The following is a 23617-nucleotide window of genomic DNA, read 5'->3' as shown; positions in this document are numbered from 1 at the left end:
CAGTTATTATTTTCATCTCAAGATAAGTGTTGAATATTCTTCCACTGTCCAGGGCCCACAGACTTCTTTGTCATCCTATCAGTGCATTAATTGTCTACATTGGCTTTAATTGTGTAAGACCACAACATAAAGGCTTTATCAAAACTTGGAAAGTTTGGGAAAAATAAATGGGTTTGTTGGGTTTTCTTTTTGCTTTTAATAGTATATAGGTTGGGGTTTTTTTCAGATTGTGAACAAAATAGATCAATACTTCCAACATCATGTAGCTCAGAAATTTTTCTACAGTGATAACAGTAAATTGTGAGAAAGAGTTTGGAGTAATAGTCAAATATCTGCACAAGAAAGTAATTTCATCCCAGAAAGCTGTGAAAAATTTTTATAGTGATGCTTCCTTTTAAACAAAGTTTAAATCAACTGGAGCTGGAAGTTGGTGCTAACACTCAAAATCTTGGCCCAAAGAACTCTCCCTTAAATTTCCCCCATCCCTGCTAATTCCTATTCTTTCAGATTTATTAGGCTTTGTCATGTCTCAGAATTGGTTTGCTATAGAGAGGTAAGGGAATCAGTTACTTGGCATAGAGCAGTCAGACACAAGTTCTACACCTTCCAGAAGGCCTGAAGGTCTTGTGCTGTTTGCAGGTGTGCTTCAGAAATGTCCCAGCTGCCTGCAGGAGCTGAGGCAGAATGTGGAACTCATCCCAAGAGGCTGGTCCCTTCCCCACTGTTGGTTACACCATTCCAGCAGCTCCTGTGTGTGCACTTTGTGTGGGCAGACCCACTTTCAGTGAGTGCTTTGGGCTTATGGTGCAATGGGTAAGAATGGTGACCTTTAATCATCCAGTCTCCAGGAGATGGTGTGGCCAGAGCCAGCCCGTGGCTAGAACATGCTGCTGCAAGTCTTGATGAAGATTTCTTCAAACCCTGGGTGATTTGGATTTGGGGAAATGAACAGTTGATGTCTGCTCTTTAGTGAGCTGTGGAGGTCAAAAGAAAGGTGCATGGGCATAAACTCATATGATTATTTCCCCCCAAAGGCCTCAGGATAAACCTGGCACTGCAGGGTCTTGTTTAGGAATGATTTGACCGGCACGTTCTCTGCCTGAGATTTGTAGAGGGCTTATTTAATTGCTACATGTACCTACCCCCTGTTTTGCTCTTAACTCTCTGCTCATTTTTCTTTCCAAGTCACTGTTATAACCAGTGATTTTAGCCAGAAGCAGCTAAAATGACAGAAATCTGTTAAAGGGGTTCATGGTTGGAAGTAGAGCACTACATGCTGAGTGTTGCCTGCCAGCGTTTTACTTGGATTTTAAGCGAGGGGAAAGGAAAGTAAGAGTTCTCTTCTTCATTTTTTAATTAATGCAGACACCATTTTCATTCTGAAGTGTCACACACTGAAAATCAAAGGAGCCTTGTATAAATAATAAGGAAAAAAAAGATTCTCCCGATTAGTAATGGGAAACATTTTCAAACAAGAGCTACAGAATTGCAATAGGGCTGGCACTTCCTCAAGGTGAAAGTCTCTCAAAATCATAACATAAATTATTGATTTGTCCAAGTCTCTTCTCCATAGGAGATTTACAATCTCATTTTCATAGTTGTCTTAAGAAGTGAAGAGAAAGAGAATCTTATCTAGGTCAGAATGAAAGCATCTTCCTTTTACAAAATAATAATAAACCCCTATTTTAGATAAAGTAAATAGCTATGCTAAGAAATTATAGGGCTTCCTGTTCATGTCAGGAAAAACTCCATTTAAGGAAATATATTTACAGCTGGGCAAGTGTAATCAGAGTCACACTACATGGCACCTCAGATACAAGGAAGGGTTGTAGTAAATTATAAGTCAGATATGTAAGAAAGTCTGGCCTTCTTTGAATTTGGCTGATAATAATGGTCTTTATGAAAAAAGAACTCCTCAAATAAAAAGCAAGAGGTGGAAAGTATGAAGACACCGGTAAATTAGAAGGGACCAAGATATGAATCAGTCCCTTTTTTTGTTGCCACCTTATTTCAAATACTGCAGTATGGGTCTAGCAAATAAAATCAGGAAAATCAAATGGAAGGCTAAGGCAATATGGCATATAAGTGAAGGTAAGCCTTTCTTGATGAGCTGACTGGCAGCAGCTCTCCAGGTCTATGAAGAAAGGATTTTAACTGCTGAGGAACCAAAGAAAGTGAAATCCAAGAAGAAAGTACATCTCTTAATCAGCCCAGGCAGGAGAAGGGGGCACCAGAGCACACAGAATACAGAAGGTGATATGAGTAGAAATGCACTGAGCAAGCAGCAGGGATGTTTGGGCAATGGCTCACCTTCTGTGGTGAGAAGCAACAGGCTTCAGATAGTTCAATCTCATTATAAGCATGATGGAGAGGGTTAAAATTTGTTCTTAAAACTAAGAAAGAACTGGTGGAGCAAAATACTACTAAGATTAGTGTTGTATGTCAAAGGAAAAGAAGTCTTTAAATGACAGTTTGCAGCTCGTGATCTTAAGTGTTTGCTGATCAGGGTCTTAAAGGAAAAACATGACATAGAAATTAATTCTCATCTACTGTGGTAGCCACAGAAACACCCAAAGTATAGTCTCTGAAGACTATTTTTAATAAAGAAAACTGCATTGTGTTATCCTGGAAGATTTTAGTGTGAGTAATGTGGTAAAAATACTATAATAGGAAAGTGAATTCTTCTTTGGTTTTAGTGTGGATATTTGGTCCCTGCTTCTGGTACTCTCTTGCTGTTTAAGAATCCCTCTCAAGATAGTTACTTTTCTGGAAGAAGAACTCAAATCATTTGTAGGTGCAATAGTCAGAATTAGTAAATTTTTTCTACCTATTGTCCTAAAGTTTTGTCTGTCACATACAGCTATCAAGGGAACAAATATATTGCAGAGGGCAGTATTAGATTGTCATATAAAACTGTTGTCAGGCATCTGAAACAGTCTCAATTTTTTTTGGTCAGTCTTTGAAGAAGAATAATGGCCCCTAAATATGGATATTTGAATAGGTGTTTGCAGATCTGTCTTAAATCCTTGGGGTTTCCAAGATTTCTAGTTTCAAGATGGGCACTGTTTGGTCAAACCATTGCAGATGTATTTGCAGTATGCAATGTAGTCTGAGGCTGAAACTGGAGTTCTGGATTGTAAGGCAAGGATAACTGTACAGGGACACTCTCATCCATGCAATGTTGCAATGAGAAGCAGGTAGTTGCTATAGGTGATAAGACCTAAGTGAATACTGACTTGAAAATTGCAGATTAAATGATGAGATCTGTGTCAAACAGCAGTTCAGGAACCAGCTGGACCTGTGTGGGCTGGACCTGTGTTTTTTTTTGGACTTGCTGTTTCTCACAGTTTCTCAATATCTAGTGTCTTGCATGGCATTGAATATACATTGATATTACCCTAAAAAATATTTTTCCAGCATAGATGGCTATTTCTGAGTAACCTTTCCATCAGACATCTGCAGATTGAATTTTTATTCAACAGCTGCAAATGCTCCTTTAAGTGCAATCCTATTCTTCATATCTAGCTGTGCTGTAATTCCATCACAATTCTTGCAACTGCTGTTTGGGCTGCAAGTGAAGCTTCACCAGGATTATTGCTGGGCATGTAAAAGAAGGTTCACACTGTGCTTCAGATTTGTCTCAAAAGAACATCCACCTTTCAGGTGACTAGGAAAAATAGCCTTTGTCAGTAAAATAAACAGATTTCCTTCAGGTATAGTGGAAATGAGTCCAATTGATGAGGAAGGGGGAATTGTTTTTACCAGATCATTTTTTCTGACCTCCACTAGACATTGAATTTCCCAGACACTGAATTTTCCTCTGGAAGAAAAATGTTCTTCTTCATGATTGGAAGGTTTTGTGTGTTCCAAGTGGCAATTTTGCCAGAGGGCTGGCAATTGTCATATAAAAAGTAGTTCAAACTAGGAATCCCCTGGGCTGGTGGGTTTGTCTAGTGCAGAGCTCTTTCCTTTTCTTCTCATTCTAAGGGTACCCCTAGGGCTCTTGCCTGGCTTGATTCTGGTCTTGTTTGTGTTGGTGTAAATCAGGAATAACTCATCTCCTGTAAGCACAGTTCAGATAAATGAGACCAGCACATGTTATTCAGTAACTCCATTCTCTTAAAGGAGCTACAAATGGGTGTTCATTTAGTTATGATTTGCATAGATCCTCTGTTTTGTAGTTTTGCTATATGTTGTTTCATCAGATTTGTTCCATGTCTTTTTTCCATTTTCTACTCTCAATAATTATTTCTTACTTAAACTGAAGCAGTGTTCATTTAAAGTTCTGTAAAGTTTTTTACAAACTTCAATTACCTAAGTTCCATAACATTCCTGTAACATCAGTTAATCAGTAGGGTTGTACAACTGCTGCATCCCATCAAGTGTAGCTCCCAGACCACAGGGGAAAAAAAAAAACAAACAAGCCAACCAAAAGGCATGTTAAGACAAGATTAAGTATGCAGTATTAATTTAAAATGTCTTTAGAATTCAGGACAAAACATGTTACCTAGTTTACAGGAAAATTTTGAGAGAAAAGAAAAGCAAAAATCCAAGCAAATATGGTTCCTTCCCATAGGATGTACAGAAAAAGATTCAGGCAGAAATCAGACTTTGTGGACAGATTGGAGTGATATTCAACACTGATTCTGTTTAGTTACAGCCCATTTGTAGAATTTCTGCCTTTTACATTTCTCCCTAAGGGTTTTTCTAAGATATTTAGAAATCTATCAGGAAATCACAAGGCTTAGCTTGCTAATTAGTGTTGTGAAGCTGTGTTTAAAGAATTCAGCAATTCAGTTACAAAGTGTATAACCCCTCTGAAAATCCTCCTTCCTCCTCTCCCACTTTTCCTCCTGCTGAGCAATGACTCTTAGCCTGCCATACACTCTGGGCACAATTTGTGGGCTGCTGTGAGGGGCTTGTTCTTTATGAAAATACCTGAGCCTTCCATGAGACAATTCTGCCTTTCAGGCAGAGGCTCTTTCTTGCAGCATGGGAGTTCCTAGGTATGACTGCAGGTAAATTTGTCCAGGGATTCTGGCCCAACAAAGCAAATGAGATCATGACACAACCACGAGACATTGCCCAAGTACATTGAAATGAAAGAACTCAATTTTTAGTCACAGAAATTGAGCTTTTAGTCAAGTAAGTCTGGATGAAATCTATTTTATTTTTCTGAAGGGAAACAGATGCAGTTTGCTGTTAACTAAATTTTATGTAGCAAAAGTTAAAAGGGAAACATTTCCAGGAATCTCTTATTACAAGTCAATATATACCATTAATATGTTCCCTACTGCAGAAACAAGGAGACCTTGGGACCAAGCCCTTACTGATTGATTCTCACAAGCTCAGCTGATGGTCCTTGGGCCTTATTAGATCCCCCTCATTTTATTTTTGCACACTTATTCCCTTGAGCTACAGCTTAACTGTGTAACTTCTCTCACAACTTGTCCATTCTTAATAAAATTTGTTGAACGTTAAGGCTCAAGGTGGGCTCATCCCTGTGATTAACTCTGTTCAGCTTTCAGCACAGTCAGTTATGTTGCACTCTGCTTGATTTGCTTTGCTCAAGGCTTTCTGAACAATTGGTTTGCTTGGTGCTGTTGCTAACCCCAGCCCTAGCCGTGTGATGACCTTTCTCCAGCCCTGATTATTTATGTGTATCCTGCAGTTCACTGGGGAAGTGTGTGTTGGCTTCCAAACAAAGATTGCTGACTATTATATATAACCTAAAAATACAACTGTGAACATGTGTAGGAGCTAGGAGCAGGATTTTTTTTTCCTGGAGTTTATTAACATACTATTGTATTTATTTCAAAATCTACAAGATGCAGGTTTTTAGAGGTTTATTGTTCAAAATTTGATCTAACTGTAACAACAGACAGAGTGATAGGTACAAAGTAGAAGCAGTTAAATTCATGGGCTTTATAAAGCAGTTTAAATTATTACATTTATATATTGCCATCTTCACTGGAAACTTTGGGTTACAAGAGAAAATGCCTGAGCTTTGGTAGCTACCTACAAATATGGTAGAGTGGTAGACAAAAATGAGTAAAGTTGAGGGTGTTGAAAATGTCCAGCTACCCAGAAATAAGGAGGATGAAGTGTCCTAATTTTATGTGTTCATTAGAAAAAATAAAAAGACCAAGCAAAAAAATCAGTTTGACTACTAAGTATACCCCTCTGCTCCATCTCTCCATCTTTCATTTTTTTAGCCAGATTTCCTAAGATGAGGTTTAGGTTTTCATTCTCTCTCTGTGTGTGTGTGTGTGTGATCACAAAATGATCTCACTCATGGAGTGAGGAAAATCATAAGAGAAAATTTCTGAATGTCTCCATTGTGCAGAAAGCTTCATCTGCAACTCATGCCTACCCCAGCACCCAATAGCAGTCACAGTTGTGGTGCTCTGAAACATCAGGCTGCATTAATTTGGGCTCTCACAGGGATTTTATTAATTTTCAGTGAATAAAAAGATAATTCCACAAATTTGGCATTGAGTAATCAGCCATGGTTTATTTCTTTTTCTTTAAAGAAAACATAATTGTAAAAGCCAGTAACGTTTGATTAAGTGTAGGGGAGCATAAACTATGGGGAAGTGAGAAAGCCCTCCTGTGCCTGTGAGTGTCCTGCTACAGCCTGCAGAAGCTTTGTTCATTCTGCTGCAGGACAGTGTGCACCACGTCTGTTTGGGGCTGCTGCTCATGGGTCAGGCTCAAAGGAAGGATGGCTTGGAAATACAAATGTATCTCATTACTTTTACTCCCTCGTGGATTCTTGCCTGGTCCTGTGAATTCCTGCAGTTTGCACTTACCTAACCCTGTTAAGCGCTGTTAAGAAGTTTCCGTTATCACAAACTGTAAATTTTACTCACCACACCCATTCCCATGAGCATCCAAACACCTGGTCTGACACACCATCCAAAGAGACAAAGGAAAATAACACAGAAAGTGGTAGCAGGAATTATGGGCATGAGAGATACATGTGAAACCCATAAATATGGCAGGTAGGTGTTCTCCCAGGCTGGCTGTGCTAAGGGGAGAGTGGATGAAGCAGTAGCAGAGTGCAAAACCAACAGAAATTAGAGTCTAATGCCATTTGTACAGGAAGGATGGAGAGAGGTGAGAGGGAGTTCAGAGGGCAGTCAGGCTATGTGAAGGAAAGAACAGCTTCCAGCTGTAGAAAATTGCAGGGAGGAGACCAAAAGGAAGCAATTCTCACAGACAGTAAACATTTTTGCTATTATAGTAACTAAAATTAATAAATATTTATCTTATTAAACTGTCCAAAGGCTTGGACCTCACTGAACTGGTCTCTGAGTAAATGTGAAAACTGTCTCATTGAGGCTTCCTAGGGAGGTCCAGTGAGTTTATTGAACAAAGCTTGTGACAACAGGTCAGGATAAAAGAATGCAGGTCTCCTGGACAAATTGCTGTGCTGGCTCTGTTCCCCCCTGTGCATAACAGACTCTGCTCTGCTCTGCAGAGATTCCGACAATGTTTGATGCTGTTCAGATACTGCAGCAGAGTGGATGTATAGAAGGGCTCTGGCTTGGCTGATCCTCTGAAAATGTTGCTGCATTCTGCTGCTGCTGCAGTCAGTCTCCAGAAGGCAGCTCTCTCTTGTGCTTTCATTTGGCATGACAGAGGGACTACACAGCATCTCCAGCCTTCAGAGGGAGTGGTACCCACCCATAAGATGAGTTGGGGTCAAAGAAATAGGTTGGAATAAACCTCTAGAGGTTACACTGTCCAAACCAAAATTAGAATTCCTTCAGATTAAACCAGTCCAGTCTTGTTTCAAATATCTCCCAAGACAAGACTCCACCATGTCCCTGGACAATGTCTTACAGTGCTTAATCACTCCCAGTCTACATTTTTATCCTATTATATCCAATTAGATCAGGTCTTGCTGCAACTTGTTGTGACTGTTAACCTCTTGCTGAGCACCCCAGAGAAGAGTTTGGCTCCACCCTCACACAAAGTCCTTTTTCTATATCAAGAGGCTGTAACTAAATTCTCCTATACTCTCCTCTTATCCAGGCTGAGCAAACATGTCCTTCCAGCTTATCCTTGGACTTAGTCTGCTTCAGCCCCCAGCTAAATGACCTTTCTCTGGGCTCTTTCCAGTTTGAAGGTATATGTCATTTACTGGTGAGCCCCAAGCTGGACCCAGCTGCAGCCTCACACAAGAGCTGAGTAGGAGGAGCTCTCCCCTTGCCTTTCTGTATTCTTCACCCCTGCCAGGCCCTTCTTGCAGCAGGCAGTCTGTCCCCTGTTTGTGCTGCCACAAGGGACATTTCTGTTCTTGAGGCAGTAGTTGGCATTTCTCTTTGCTGAATCTAATGTTCTTCCTCTCTATCCAGCCCTCTGGCTTGTTGAAGCCCCTCTGCACAGCAATGCAGATCCTCAGCGTATAAACTTTTCCCCATAGCTTGGTATCAGCCACCAGCCTTTTTAATTTTTTCTCTCCTGCTCACTGATGAAGACATTTAATAATGTCATCCTCCATATTGGCCCCTTGGTTACACCACCACTTATTAGTCCTTAGACTTTGAACTGTTGCCTACTACCCTCTGAGTGTAGGCAAATTTTCATCTACTCTATTGGATGTCACCCATTTGCCAGTGTGTCATGCTAATTATTTGGGGAAGCCCTATAACACCTAGAAGAAATGAGGGGTGCAATTGAAAATGCTTTAGCCGAGATTTAAATTCCTGTAAAAATCCCTGGAGAGTGGATTATGGATCAGAATAACAGTATTCTACAGAAGATTCCCTACTCACTTATAATATTAATCATCATCATCATCATCATCTTAGAATCATCACCATTATCTTAGAATTTAACAACTACATTTAAAAAAGATGCGTATTGTTGTTCTTGAAAGAGTAAGAACCTTTTCCCTTTGTATATTTCTGTCTTTCAATTGATAGAATGCTTCACAATAACTAGAGGTCAGTGCACATTTAACAAAAAATTTTCTAGACTTAGTCATAAACAATAAATTCCTTTTTATATATTTTTATTTTCTAAATGGAGGAAAATTAGCTCAGCATAAATTCAGCTTTTATCGCTTTTGCCATTCACCCACTGAAATCTCAAGCAACAAAAAACCTGTTGCGTTTCTGCAGCCCCTGGAGTGAACTGGGCATCAGGCAGTTCATAGTCTGAAAATCTATCAAATTCACTTCATTTAAAATTCAGCACAGTGTCTTCCCTTTTGCCAGAAGGAGCAGCTGAATACAACTATCAGTGTGTAATTTAGTTTCTTTCTACCTGTGCAAAATGAATGTTTCATAGCCAAAACAGAGACTGAAGGCTTGGAGACCCCTTGTCCCAGTGCAGCACAGGAGAAGGAAGTACATCCTGGTTCTGTCCACGATGAAATATACCTCAGACTTCCATTTCCAGCATTTGTCTCTCTTGTACATGTGGGAATAAATGAGATAAGACTGATACTAATTTATGGAGATGAAATGCCCTCTGTTTGTGTAGCTGTGGGAATGCTCAGTTTATCAAAACCAAAAGATGTACTAGAGTGTCTTAAGAAAATTTCCATTGGATATTCTTGGTTGAATCTTTTATTTTTATACATAAATGAGTTAAATGCATGACTTTCAGCAGACACGTAACAGAGGAATTTTGAACAAAAAAGTTCTGCAAGGGCTCAAGGAAAATCATCTTGCATGAGCAGCTAAAGGTTTGAGGAATGGGCTGCTGGGATGCAGTGCAGAAAGGGTTCACAGTAACAGCCTGGGTTACAAATTGATGTTTAATACCACAGCTGACATGATCTTATGGTCTTAAATAGCTTGGCTAATCTGAAGGTTTTCACTGCTGTCACAGAAAACGTGGGAGAAAGAGGATTGCATGTGATAGAATTTTCAGCTAGCAGCAAGTAAAGCAGACCCATAAATTTTATCTTAAACAAGGCTCTGTTTTCCAGTATACTTGGCAGGCTGCAAATGATGTTCTCATCTTGTTACTGTTCATTAACCCAAGGATGTGAAATCATTCTCTATATCTGGTCTCTCACCTCTCACCACATACCCCCTTCCCTTTCTCCCTCTTTCCCACCCCAAATTCCTGTGTAAATAGTGCAAGTTCATTCATCACCAGGTGATCAGAAGACTGTCATGATCTACAGGCTGCAAAATTTGAGAGTACTTATAATTACATTTGTAATACAGAAAGACATTTCGAGAAACTGCTAAACAGAGAAAGAGCTGTGTGTATTTCACAGAATACTTTGTTCTTGTTTTGCACTAGATTTTATATTAATTTTTTTCTTGATTGTGTAGACTTTCTTTTCTGTGCTGTTGTTCACATTGGGGCTGCTTTCAAGTGAAGCTTATAAATGGGGGCTATTGCTGTAAATGAAATATAGGAAACATATACAAATATATACAGGAAGAAAAAATAATCTTGATACTATTAATTTCATGAAAGTTAACACAAGTAGGCCTTTTAGTCATAGACATTTCAAATGTGAAGGATTTATTTAATTTAGTTTTCAAGGCAAGTTTTGATAGCTTTAGATAATAAACAATTTGTTTAAGAAAAATCTCAATAAAGCCCTCTGTCCATTTGAACGTATGTTAACATTCCTGTGCTTGAGACCTCCCTGAACTGTCTTATTCTGTGACTTTCATGCTGTTGACTTTGCCTTTTTTGCTGGTAATGTCAAGCTTACTTGTTCAATCTAAGCTGTGTGACTGAGGCACTCAGCATTATCCATTGTTTGAACAAGGTCTTGTTGTGTGCTCTGGCTGATTGATTGCTTATTCTCAATAAACAAAGACTTGCACTCAAGGTCTTTGGAACATTTCTTGCTCAGCTAGTCAACTTAGAGAATATAAAGCCAACTTTTCCTTTTCCTATATTCATTTATTCAAAGAGATAATTTTTTTTTTCTCAGACTCACTATCTTAGAAAGGAAGAGAGAGCTGTCAGGAGGAAGTACTATTTTTCTTGTCCTTCTTATCTTTCTGTTTAAGATGCAGGGGTTTTCGGGGTGCATCTTCAATCTGAAGTCACAGCACAAGATAATTTTAATAAGTACCATTTATTCTGAAATGGGATAAAGTGAAATCCTAGTAATGCTAGAAGAGGAGCAACACTGAAACCCATTGCTTCCCTGTGAGAAGAGAGGGACCCCGGAATTATGCTGTTAATATCTGTAGAGGGTGATGCACAGCTTGGGGCTTCATTTGGGAGGAGTATGAGTTGTCAATATAAACCCTTTGCAGGTGATTTAGTCAATAGTTCTTTGCACAGTTTTCCTCCTTCACTGACACAATTGATTAACATAAGGAGTGTATCCTAATACTGTCTGCCCTGCTGTCTTTAGAAAAGTGCTATGGAATCAAGTTTTTTTGTAGACTTACCAATCTGTATCTCTAATATAAGAAAGATAATTGCTAAGTAATACTCTCAGTGTCTACTCCAATGGAAAGATGCAATCTGGAAATGCAGATCTGCTTTCACTTTACTGTGAGGGGGAAAGAGAAACCTCCTGCAGGTGGCTGACATTTTGCTGTGGTAATCACTCCACTGTGCTGTGCAGACAAAAAATAACACTACTGTCTGTCTTCTGTACTCAACATTCCCTTCTACCTACTCTTATGCAAGGAAAAGTCTCATATAAAGGTGAGATCAGCAAAGTTTCTCCAAATAAAATTAATGATGTCACTATAAAGGGGAACATTTTATAACATACAGTATATATGCAACTGACAAGTTTTATGGCAATTTTATTGCCATAGAGTCAACCATATTAAAAAAAAAAAGTTAATCCTAACATATTTGAATTAAGTTCTGTACCCATCCCTTCTTAGTCTGTTTATTGGGAATGGATTGAGATGGAGATGAAGGAAAAATATTGCATTAAACTTTTTTTCTCTCTCTCTTCTTTCCGGTTGTAAAAATTGTTTTATTATCTACATAAATTTCAAGTTCAATGCACACCTCTATTGCTATGTACATAAAAATATGTGTGAAAGATGTGAAACTTCCCTCATACTCTGCATTCCTTTGCTGCATAGTGGAAGTTTATTGTTATGCTTAAGTTGGTTAAATCATTAATTCTTTTGAAATATGACATTCTATATATAAACATCACTTTGTAATTTTTTGGTTCTGTATACCATTAATATTTGGAGGAAAATATGTATCTTGAAAAGTTAATTGAAACAACCGATCAGTCTTCTACTTGCAATGACAGATCACACGTAGAGGCAGTGAGATGAGGTCAGTTCAAAACAGGTGTTGACATGAGGGAAGAGTCAAACTCCATTTTTCTTCTATGAAAAGAGTGACTAATGCATGAGAGGCTAATTTAGTAGGAACATTTAGTCATGGCTTCCTGTAAATGTACCACTCTCTGAAACACGTAATTACCCAGCAGTCCTTCTAGGTAACTGTGTGCTGGAAAGCAGGGCACTAATAGGAGCAGAGCCCCTGCTTTATAATCTTAAGAAGTGAAGAGCAATTTGCATGTAATTTGTCATTTTACACACACACACACACACACCCTCTGCAAAACCTTAATTTGATTGGAAAAGAGAGGTTCTGGCTGATTGGTGCAGCTCCACTCCCTGTAAATCTGGAGTTGGCAGATTCTGCTCCATCCCTGTCAAGGGGGTTTCTAAAATTTTCACATGGATCTGTCTGTCTTTCTACATTCTTATCCCTGATTCATTTCCAGTGGATTTTCACCTTGGTTATTCTCCTCATCTGGTAAATAGGCAATTCCATTCCTGTGACTGCTACCTCAGGCTCTAACCCCTTCTGTGCAGCTGATTTATCAATATTGGAACAATGCACACCATCCCCCTATGACCCTCATTCTATCTGGTTTTTTCCCTGTCAGAGACTGCTCTTTTTGAATAATCATTTTGATAGACTAATCACTTTGTCTCTAGAGACAGACCCTCATAAACTCATTTCCATTTAGACTTTTGCATCCTATGGTTCCTTATACCACCCAGCATTCTGCCTTCCACAGCCTCATTAACCAATATAAGTAACACCTGCTGCATTTGACCTAAATTTTTTCCAAAAAAGATGACACTTCTGCAATAGTGTGTCTTAGATTATTATTATTTTTTTGAAAAGAGCATCCCTACGCATACACATGTATAATGCTAACTGTGTGGAAAACAAGGTTTCAGGAGGTAGTCAGGTTTGTGAAAGTTTTATTATGTAGCCTTGTGTAACCTTCAAAATTTACTCTTGTGGTGGAAGTCCCAATGTGCCAAGTAAATGGCAGTTTTGGTTTTAATCAATATTCTAGACATGGTATTTCATTGTTTTAGCTATATTCAGTATTATGTGAGATGATATTGTAGAATCTGGCAAACAAATCTGAGATAATGCAGCATTTCTTGTTAAACACTGCAAAAGGTAATGCAAGTTTTTTAGATTCTTTGGACATTTCCAATGCTGCAGAACGGCACTGGTATTTGAGCTTGAGGACAAATTGCAGCTGATCAGGACTAAGTACTCCTCTTATGATGAAGAAATGTTAAACAACACTGATGAGCTCATGACATTCTAATCAGGCACCAGTATATACGTTAGTACTAATTAATCCTAATTCAGTAGTGTAGGTCCTTTGTCCTAAGGAGAATGAACCAGGGCTAAAAATGCTACTGATTGCTTTGTTTCTTTTTGTCACCAGAAGCTTCACTGGGATCAGCTTCATCTGGTTGGTTTTTGGGCAGAAGTTACTGAGAGTGGGAGAACTCAGGTAAGCAGGAACTGGCCACTGACTGGGAAATATGGGTTGATTTGTATAATATTTTAGGGGGTATAAATGAAAGCGATTAAGAACCAAATTTCATACTAAAATCTTCCTAGATATATGATTTCTGTTACAAGCAGTAAAGTTAATTAAGAGAGGTATCAATGTGCAGGATTTTTAAGGGTTAAAGAATCTGAACAGGTGTGAAAGATTAGATGTAGCTGAGAACAGTAAGCTGCTGGAAGAAAATCCCTTGAGCAAAGACTGAATGTAATAAACAGCAGTATAAGGAAAGAGAAGAAATCACCTTGCCCAGGAGAAAAGTTTTAGAATAAGTGTTTGGGGTTTTTTTTCCCAGTAGAATCTATTATTTTCATAATTAGCAGTTCTTGTGTGATTATCTGAGGAGGGTGTTTGTGCTTTATGATTAACTGAGTACCTGTATATCATATGACTATCTGAAGTGTCCTCAGCTCTTTCTAGTGTCACAAAAGGTTAAGAACCAGTCTTTTTGATGTATAGTAAATGCTAATTGGCATCTCATTTTACTGGAAAAGCTCATCCTCAGTCAAAACAGAAAACTGTGTGTTTGTAATCAGCACTTGTGGCTGTCCTTGCCTGGCAAGTCATAGCCTTGTCCAGGAAACCTTCTCTTTGTTTTGTAAATAAATTGTTGGGAGTTTTGGGGCTATGGTGGGTTTTTTCTGTTGTTTATTTTTTTTTTTTTAATCTCAGGAGATATTAGATTGAAGAGAATTTCTGAATTGAAGAACACTTCATATGTAATAACCAACTTTCTGTTTTGCTCTCTTTCTGTTCTTTCCATGTTTCATTTCTGTATATTTGATTGGAAAAGAGCAATGGGATGTAAAAAACCCAAGATTTTTCTCAAATTGATAAGAATTTTGTTTACACTGACAAGGTTTTTCAAGTCTCAAATGAATGGTCTTCTTTGACCTCACAAAGCCCTTGATATGTGCACACACAAATACTGCAGCAACTGGTGCCAGAGTGACCAGGCCCAGCCCAGGTGTGAGTACATAGTTCTGCAAGTAAGCACAAAGAATTACAATCATATCTCTCAAACTTAATTGCCTCATAGAAAATAAACACTCCCAGTTACATGATCTCCCCTATTGCCAGGACAATACAAATCACAAAGATCTGTGATAAGACCCTACTTTTAATGAAAAAAGATTGTATTTCCTTCAAATCCCTCTAAGTCTTTGACTTGATTTGAGAGGAGAAGCTAAATTAAATGGAGTTTGAGAAGCATGAAGATTAAAAAGTCTCCTAAGACCTCTGTTAGGATCAGGGCTTGAAAAGCTTTGAGGATAAGATGAGAAAATCTTCACCCGGTCAGTGTGGGCTGGAGCTGCTCAGTCTTGCTCATGCTGTGAGAGATGCTGAGCACCCCCTAATGCTCTGCCCTTGTGGGCTGCTGAGGCTGAGCCTCCTCACTTGGGGAAGCCAAACTTGGGCTCTGCATCAAGGCTGTGTGCTGCTGCCCTGCTAAAGGGACCTTATTCCTACTGCATTTCATTATTAATGTCAGCAGTACTCCGAACAAGCACGTGTTGTTATCCCAGCCAGGTCAGGCATGGGAAAGGCTCCATAATGCAGTGGTACAATGAAGGAAATTGTTATCCATACCAAAGCATTGTGAAAGAATGCTTGACCAGTTCAACTGCACCAGGGTGCCAGCACATACTCTGGGTTTGTACACTTCATACTGGCTGCCATTTACCAACTTTCAAAACTGGTCAGACATCTTTTTCAGCTCTATGGAAAACAAGATGGTTTTAAGAATCTCAAGGCTTAAAACAAAAATGTTTTTTTGGGATGAGTGCTTTTAGGGAGTAGTGGAAGAGCACCCTGTTCCCCATGAGGACGTGGCCATGTCCTGGATTCAGCAGGGTGGGCAGTCAGTGCAGACTCCCCAGGACTGTGGTACCTGCTGCACAGCACAGGGAGGAACCTGCTCTTCTTGTGTCCATCTCCTGCTGGGGGGCTTCCTGGCTGCTTCTGCATTAGGCTGACCATCCAGATGGCTGGGAAGGCCTTCCAGGATTTCCAGTTCCTTTGCTGTGGCCAGTCAGTAAAATGAGAGGACTTTTAGCTTTCCTTTTGCCTGTGAGCGAGCAGCCCCAGAGAGAAGCAACCTGGTCTATGGAAAGGCATTTCTGCCCACAGCAGGGGGTTGGAACTGGGTGATCTTCATGGCCCCTTCCAACCCAAACCATTCTACGATTCTGTGGAGGAAAACAGTGAATGTGACCTGTTCTCTGTGGGAGTGGGTCTGTCATGGTGTGTGGAGGAGGCCTGAGGGGTGGAGAACTTCCATCCAAAGAATCTGTCCTCATTTAGCACACAAAAGAGAAGCCCTATGAAAAATCCAGAGCAAAGGAGCAAAATGACCTGCTCATTGCCTGCATACCTTCTCATGGGGTGCTACAGTTACTGAAAGTTTTTATCAGATCCCTGGCAAGCAGGATATAACAGAAATTACCTTTCTAAATCCACATATATTGATTGGGATTGTTATGGGCTGTGACTCTGGCCTTTGAGAGAATGTCCACCTGCTAATAATGCGATTCAAATAAGGGCATTGATGTAGAATTCTGAAGTGATTTTAAAGCACTGTGCAGAGGGCCTGAATTTCAAATACAGTAGGTATCTGCTAGGCTTGCTAAAATGAATATTGAAGTGTGCTGTCTGGCAGCTCTTACCTTGATTTGAGAATTATTTTCAGAGATTAATTTCTGATTTTCTGATTAATATCAATTAGATATCATAGATTAATTTGGATTCACACAATCACTGAATGCACATATCCATGTACAGGTATATTCAAGCCTAACTTACAGACCTGGCATAATTTAAAAATAAATTATGAAGCTAACCATACTCAGGGTATGGAAAAAAATTGAAGAAAAGATCTTGCCTGCTGGAAATGTTACAGCCAACTCCTCCTAAGAAATAATATCTGTATATAACTATGTAATCAGACTCCCGTTTCAAATGTGAGTTCTAGTGATTCCTCAGCGCCTTTTTGTTTGCTACTTGGAAATTCTGTGAACCTTTTTATGGGGCAACATTGTTTTCCCTGCAGGTGCCTGAGAGATATGCAATGTTTCTTGCTGCTGTAGCTCTGTGGCTGTCAGCAGGCAGCTGGCCAGAGAGCCTTTATTTAGCAAATGTGAACAACTGGAGAATTTTTGTTTGCAAGATTGACGCGACCTGCCTCAATTTACTGAGAGCAGTAACAGGGTTTCTCCCCCACTGAATAGATCTAGCCTGAAGCTCCCTGACATTAATAAATGACTAGATCAGCCCCTTTTCCCTCCCTATCTTCTTCTAGCTGCAACTGTGAGGTATAGAGACATAAGCAATACTAGCTGTAATTTGATACAGAAGCTGGAGAAGAGCAAGGGAGGAGAAAAACTCTTCTGGTAACTTTTGTAAAAACTAATTGCTAAAATGCAGTGAAATATTACTCATTAGCTGGATATTACTGTAATGTGTTGTCATTTCTTGAAGGAAATAATTAGCAATCCAGCTAATAATTTATATTGAAGATATTTGTCAGGTAAGACTGTAATTAAATATTTGACACGAAAACAAAGTAGAGGGAAACTTTTCAGTGGGAGAATGGAAACTGGGAGTAAAATTCACAGGAAAGACCTGATTTCCAAAATGCTTGTGGTCAATTTTAGTTCAGCAAATTTACTAATAAATTTGTGACAGTCTTGGCGCAAAAATAGAATTCTTAGTGGGGCAGATTCTAGCTAAGATCAGACTGCCAGAAATTTTAGGAAGTCTTTATCCTGATCAGTTTAGGACATTTCTCCCTTTTTCACTTACCTACTTAGGCTTAAACACCAGTGCTAGGAAAAGACCAACTGCATTTTTGTAGATCTTATTTATAATTACTTCAGCATTTTGCTATTTATTTGGAAATTACCAGTTCCTTGCTGGTTTACTTGCTGATGAATCTTATATCCTTCTTTGTTTGTTCTGATCTGCCATGGTTAGATGCACAATCTCTTTCTCTGCACGGCAGAGGTGTACATAATGACTGTGAGATTTTTATGCTTTTTGGGTTAGATGAGACCTGTGAAAATTTCGTGTCTGTTTTGTGTACATTTTTCCTTTGACAATTCTTCTGGTATTCAAGTGAATAAAAGGAATTGAATTTAAAAAAAAGGTTTAAATTTGATTTGACTAAACATATGAAATGACTGACTCTGCAGGTAGGCATTAAAGTGTAAATCTCTGTAGGTCTCCCTTTGCCTTTAAATATTTAAGCATTTATAATATGGGCAAATATCAGATGTCTTTGTGGTTGCAGGTGATAGACATGTTTCCCTAGAAGAGTTTGGGGCCAAGATTTGAACCCAAGTTTTCTGGGCTTTGGACTGCTTGAATCCCTGTGTTGTATTAATAAAGCCTGTGTATTTACCCTTTAGTGAATCATAGAAAATCCTGACTTGGAAACGACCCAGGGGGGGCCATCATGTCCAGGTCCTGACTCCACCCAGGGCAAACTAAAAGTTAGACTATCTAAAAGCATTGTCCAAATATCTCTTGCACACCCACAGGCTTGGTCCATGGCCACAACCTGGGGAGCTTGTCCCAGAGCTGAGTACTGGTTGCCTCCCTATTTCAGCATCCAGTAGAACTATTTTCATTGTTTATGGCTTAGCACATCCCACGTTAGGTAATTTCAAACTGATGAACAGAATTAGTGACTTCTGAAGCTTTTGCCTAGCCATGAAACTATCTCAGTTCCAGATGTGGGAATGAGAATACAGATTTCAAGGGTCCAACCACTCCTTGAACAAGATTCTTGATGTTAATTCTTAATTGCTTGTTTATATGCATTACATGCATGGATTATCATGTGAGATTTTTCATTTGTGATATTCATCTACAGATTATTGAAATTTTCTTTTTAGTAGACCTGATGGGGAGGAATAGGTAAAGCTTCAATGGTTTTCTTAATTTTACTATAAATAATTATTCTGTTTATGCTGAAGGTTCTAAACTGCATTTATTTTGGTTGCATTTTTAAGCTGCATCCAGTGTAAATGGAAACAAACTCCATTTCTATGTTGGTTTCTGTTCTGTGAAATTTTTGCTTCTAATAGTGCCCTCAAGATTTATAAATGTAAACGTTCTCCTTCCCTAATGAGTGAATATGTCACATCCTGGTTATATATGTTCAACAACAGTCTTGCCAACATTATCTCTTCATATGAAGAGGGTTAATTATGAACTAGACTACAGATCTCAAATATATCAGCAAGCTAAGTAGCTGGTGACTGCTGCAATCAGTTAACTGCAAGGAAATGAAACAGGACTTATTTACATTTAGAGTGATGCCTGAGTTCTTAATCACCTCAAAGCATTTAAAAATTAACTTTACTACCAACAGCTCAAGAGGCATAATGAACCCCAGGAGGGAGTTTTCTTCTCTTTCATTTTCATTGAAGCCATCTATTCATTTACATCAGACTACTCACACTCCAGTCTGTTTTCCTGCTAAAACCTCAAAAGTTTCCTTATTTCATTTTCTTAAATAACTTGTGGTTCATTTGGTATGCTTCATCATAAATTAGTATTAATACTGTGCAAGAACCCTTGGCAACTACTGAAGTACATCCAGCCACAAATCCTTTAAGGACAAATAGAAGCAAACAGCTTACTATTTCTGTGTTTCGTTGTAGATGTAACTGTGTATTTAAAAGGCAACAAAATACTTTAATTATCATCTTCCTGTTCTCCCAAGCTTTTGCACCTGCACAAGCACATTTTGTGATTTCACACAGGGACAGAGCCATGCTCCAGAGAGGGATCTATGCTGTAATCAAATGAGCAGCTAACAGCCTGAGCAGTAATGACATATGACAATTGGCAATTTAGGAGATGGAAGCAAAGATATTGAAACTAGTACAAATTCTCCAACTTTCCACCATAACTTTGTTTTATCTTGACTCTTATTTGCCCTGAATCTCCTATTAGGAGAAACCCTTTCATAATAAACTCAGCCAACCCATTATTTCTATACACCTTTTTTTTTCCATTGCTACAAACATGAAGCATAACACCTCCAAAAGTGTCCTATTCCCTTGGGAAAGATCTCAGTTATGAGGGAAAAAAATATCTTCTCTTTGGAAGTTTCCCTTTAAGGTTTGAACTATTTTCCTGGGCTATTTACAGTTGAAGTGAAGGTGATATTTTGAGAGACAACAGTAATGAAGAGTACAGCAGTCCAGCAAAATTTAATAGAGGTAAATGAAGTAGAAGCCTTTTTAAAGTTGTGATTTAATGCAGAAATGGAACTAATTTTTTTTTACATCTTTTAAGATAAGTAGAAATGCTATCAGGGCAGATTATTATAATTGTTTTCTTATTGCAAGAGACAATGTAATAGTACCATGGCAGTTCTAGTAAACAGTAGATACAGAGTTGCAGTAGATATGGATGTGTTTACTTAGTATAGTTCTTTTAAATTTTTCTTGTATCTTCTCTTTCAATTAAATTTTAGTCATAAACCTAATAAACTTATAAATTAATTGTTGGTAGCAGCCTTTCTTATCTGATTCTTATGCAGAGCAATTACATTTGCAACTAAAAATCTCAGGTCTCTAATTGCTCGGGCTTCTTATGGGACATTGTCATCAAACTGAACTGGGGTGTTTTGGGCTTTAGCTGTTGTGTGTGAGGCATCTGAGCCCTCCTCGCTGCAAGAGTCACCCTGCCCTGGCTGTCTCCCTCTCCCTCCCTCTGGCCACATTAACTCTGCACCCTGGCTTGCTGCAGCTCCTTGGTAAATTGGTTGCAGGAGTTGATCCTTTGGAGAGAAAGGTTGTATTAGCACTTGTGCAGCTTGGAGTGGTGTGGAGGTGGAAATAAATTCCAAGGAAGGGAAAAAGAAGTTTCACAGTTTAGCTCCAGCTGGCAACAAAGCACCATGAAGATGCTCAGTCTCAACCCCATGCCCCCATTGGCATGGGGAGGAGAATCAGGAAAGAGATAAAACCTGTGGCTGAAGATGAGTAATTTAATTATTGAAATAAAATGTAATAACTGCAACAACAATAATGAAAAGAAAGACAAGAAAATAGAAAGAGAAATAAAACTCTCTAGAAACAAGTGATGCACAATGCAATTCCTTACCACCCACTGATGAGAGCCTAGACTGTCCCCAAGCAGCAATCAGCCCCTCCCAGCCAGCTCCTCCTAGCAGATATCCTGAGCAAGATGTTCTGTGGTGTAGAATAGACCTCTGGCCAGTTCAGATCACCTGTCCTGGCCATGCTCCCTCCTGGCTTCTTGTCCCCCTCCTCACTGGCAGGGCATGGGAAATGGAAAGGTCCTTGATTTAGAGGAAGAACTATGAGAAACAACTAAACCACTGCTGTGTTGTCAACATGGTTCTCCCACTGAACCCAACCCACAGGACTAGTAAGAAAATTAACTCTATCCCAGCTGGAACCTGGACAAGAAGTTAGGGTCTCATTTTCTTTTAGATAACCATGTCACCTCAGTACTGTCAAACTGCAGCCTCAGAAGATAAAAAAGTAATGGACTTGTTACATACAAGGGGAGATAAATGGTTTCATTTAAGTAACCTGGGCACTGATGCTGCAACTCTAAGGAACAATTGTATATATTAATAAAACTACTACAGTCTTGCAAATCTTTTTTCAGTCACGAGGGTAACAGTTCTGCTAACAAAATGACTTTATCTTTTTACTGAGTTGATAAATTCTATGATTGGGAACCAGATGGATTTTGCTGTGGCTGTCCTGGGGAAAGATGTGTCTGCTGATGGCTGACACCTTGGGGGAGGCTGGTGTGATATCTGATCACCTGCTGGAGAAGCTTGAGAGGATTGCTTCTTTCCTTAGCTAAAGTTGTGTAGCTGATATTGCTGTGTCTCTGCAGGGGAATGGAATATGACACGTGGCAAGGCTGGGGACCAGTACAGCTCCAGCAATCAGTTTTTGAAAAGAGTCAGAAGGTTTTCTAGCACTTTTAAACCGAAGGATGCTGGTGTGTATTTTAATGTTCAACATTTCAAATCTGCAAAATGATTTTCACATCACTTTCTCATGACAGAACCTGCTGCCTCTTGATGTTCTCTTTCAAAACTAACAGCTCATTTCTTCTTTCAATGCCACATTGTCTTGAACTCTAGGGTTTTCTGTACATACCTTGCTTAGGCTACAAAGAGCCAGAGTATGAAATTATAATAAATTTTTTAAAATTGTTTACCATTTTATTTCTCATTTGTTTTCCTATCCTATTTCTAACCCACCTTCTTTAAATTTCTTTTTATTTTCAGTAGTTCCTTTGTTATGAGCCCTGCCCAATTTAGAAAAGTCTAAAAAAATATGCTGTATTCTTATCCTGCAGTTTCACAGCATTTTGATGTAGATGGCTCTGCAGCAAGTCTGGCAGGTCTGAAAGACTGAGCAGAACCCAATCCTATATTTAACAATATTGTGAATAGCCCACTTTCCACTCCCCTTGTAGCAAGTGCCTCTCACCTCTGCTTTAGCTGCTGGATAAAAGCTCTGAGACAGTTTTGCTCCTTTGGTATTTTCCAGCTGTTTTCTTAACTAAGAGTACTTGTTTTCTCTCTAGAGACTGTAGTTGTCTCTGGAGTTTACCTCTATTTTCCTTCATAAAACCAGCTATAGTTTCATCTTGGTTTATATTTGTTGAGTGAGAGATTCATATCTGTCTGTCAGTTCAGTCAACCTCTTTCAAGACATTTATTCTGTGAAAGGCTTTGATGGAAAAGAGTATATTTTAAAATGTTTTTTCAGTATCATTTCATAGAGATTAGTTTTCCTGGCTGGTACTCCTTATAGCCCAATGATGCTTGGATCCCTTTTGATTGAATTTTAAATGACTCCTGATATAAATGTCTTCAGGACTCCTGCCAAGAAGTATAATACTACTTCCCTGCCCTTTATTTCTACCAAAGGCTTGTACTGTACTTTTCTTGTTTTGATTGTTTATGACATTGATTTTGAAGTATTTATAAAAATATAAATAAAATAATTAATATATACTAAAACAATATAATTATGAAACAACATAATATATAAAATTAATAAAAATTATACTGATTCAGAATATGAAAATCATATCCAACAATGTTTCTTCATACATGTCCTTTCACATGGCATATAGATTTAACTCTGTGTAACAATGCAGATGTCTGTGTGACCATGTTTGATAAAATAATGGTATTAAGTATTTTGTACAAATTCTGGTAGTTATGAACTTCATGCAATACTTTTAAACTTTCTTCAGTCTGTTTTTTTAATCTGTCTGCATGGTTTCAGAATGTGGAACAGAATTTAAGGTAGATTTTTACCTAGAAGAATTACCATCTCCATTGCCTAAGACAAAGGCAGCTAAAATTAAGCTGTTGGTCTTGCAGGACTTTGGGATACCAAAATACTGCAAGCATTCATAACTAGGGAAATTTCACTCATTCATTTCCTCTTAGCTTCTGACTTTCCTAAAAGTGATTTTAAGTGGAGCATGTTTAGATACTGTGGTTTTGTAGGAAATTAATGTCAAGTAACAAATTGCTATGAATTAATTATCAGTGTACTAACAGAATTGTTCAGATCCAGGTCCTCCTGAGGCACTGCCTGCATAAACAGAGCTGAAACTCCAATTCCTGAGTGTTGCCTGCTATTGCAGATTTAGTGTCCTGCTTTACATAGTTTGCACAGAAGGAGCTAGAAAAAGGCTGCCTGGCAGCTGACTCCTCTGGGAGTCCCTGCTAAAATGAAATGTATATTTCATTAGACCTTTCCAGGGAACAAAATTTTAAGTAAACAT

The 23617-nt window shown here is 38.7% G+C and overlaps 1 long non-coding RNA gene across 2 annotated transcripts in view; it reads left to right on the top strand.

The window, feature by feature from the left end:
* The window catches only part of LOC127059278 (uncharacterized), a 34337-nt gene that overhangs the window by 3269 nt on the left and 7451 nt on the right, over positions 1-23617 (top strand). For both annotated transcript variants that reach the window (XR_007776928.1, XR_007776927.1), the window contains exon 2: positions 13682-13750. This is a non-coding gene — a long non-coding RNA (uncharacterized LOC127059278). The remainder of the gene's footprint in view (positions 1-13681; positions 13751-23617) is intronic.

This window comes from Serinus canaria, chromosome 2 (assembly GCF_022539315.1).
Source record: "Serinus canaria isolate serCan28SL12 chromosome 2, serCan2020, whole genome shotgun sequence".
Taxonomy (NCBI): Eukaryota; Metazoa; Chordata; class Aves; order Passeriformes; family Fringillidae; genus Serinus; species Serinus canaria.
The sequence above is the reverse complement of the archived record's forward strand: the minus strand, read 5'-3'. Positions and strand labels throughout refer to the sequence as shown.